The following is a 1,224-nucleotide window of genomic DNA, read 5'->3' as shown; positions in this document are numbered from 1 at the left end:
AGGTTCTGGATATTAGCCCTTTGTCAGATGAGTAGATTGCAAAAATTTTCTCCCATTCTGTAGGTTGGTAGTTTCTTTTGCTGTGCAGAAGCTTTTTAGTTTAATTAGATCCCATTTGTCCATTTTGGTTTTTGTTGCCATTGTTTTTGGTGTTTTAGACATGAAGTCCTTGCCCATGCCTATGTCCTGAATGGTATGGCCTAGGTTTTCTTCTAGGGTTTTTATGGTTTTAGGTCTAACATTTAAGTCTTTAATCCATCTTGAATTAATTTTTGTATAAGGTGTAAGAGAGGGACCCAGTTTCAGCTTTCTACATATGGCTAGCCATTTTTCTCAGCACCATTTATTAAATAGGGAATCCTTTCCCCATTTCTTGTTTTTGTTAGCTTTGTCAAAGATCAGATGGTTGTAGATGTGTGGTATTATTTCTGAGGACTCTGTTCTGTCCCATTGGTCTTTATCTCTGTTTGGGTACCAGTACCATGATGTTTTGGTTACTGTAGCCTTGTAGTATAGTTTGAAGTCAGGTAGCATGATGCCTCCAGCTTTGTTCTTTTGGTTTAGGATTATCTTGGCAGTGCAGGCTCTTTTTTGGTTCCTTGTGAACTTTAAAGTAGTTTTTTCCAATTCTGTGAAGAAAGTCATTGGTAGCTTGATGGGGATGACATTGAGTATATAAATTACTTTGGGCAGTATGGCCATTTTCACGATATTGATTCTTCCTATCCATGAGCATGGTATGTTCTTCCATTTGTTTGTGTCCTCTTTTATTTCGTTGAGCAGTGGTGTGTAGTTCTCCTTGAAGAGGTCCTTCACATCCCATGTAAGTTGGGTTCCTAGGTATTGTATTCTCTTTGAAGCAATTATGAATGTGAGTTCACTCATGATTTGGCTCTCTGTTTGTCTGTTATTGGTGTATAAGAATGCCTGTGATTTTTGCACATTGATTTTGTATCCTGAGACTTTACTGAAGTTGCTTATCAGCTTAAGGAGATTTGGGGCTGAGATGATGGGGTTTTCTAAATATGTTATCTGCAAACAGGGACAATTTGACTTCCTCTTTTCCTAATTGAATACCCTTTATTTCTTTCTCCTGCCTCATTACCCTGGCCAGAACTTCCAACACTATGTTAAATAGGAGTGGTGAGAGAGGGCATCCCTGTCTTGTGCCAGTTTTCAAAGGGAATGCTTCCAGTTTTTGCCCATTCAGTATGATATTGGCTG

This window comes from Mandrillus leucophaeus, unplaced genomic scaffold (assembly GCF_000951045.1).
Source record: "Mandrillus leucophaeus isolate KB7577 unplaced genomic scaffold, Mleu.le_1.0 Scaffold181, whole genome shotgun sequence".
NCBI lineage: Eukaryota > Metazoa > Chordata > Mammalia > Primates > Cercopithecidae > Mandrillus > Mandrillus leucophaeus.
This window is presented reverse-complemented; position numbering follows the sequence as displayed.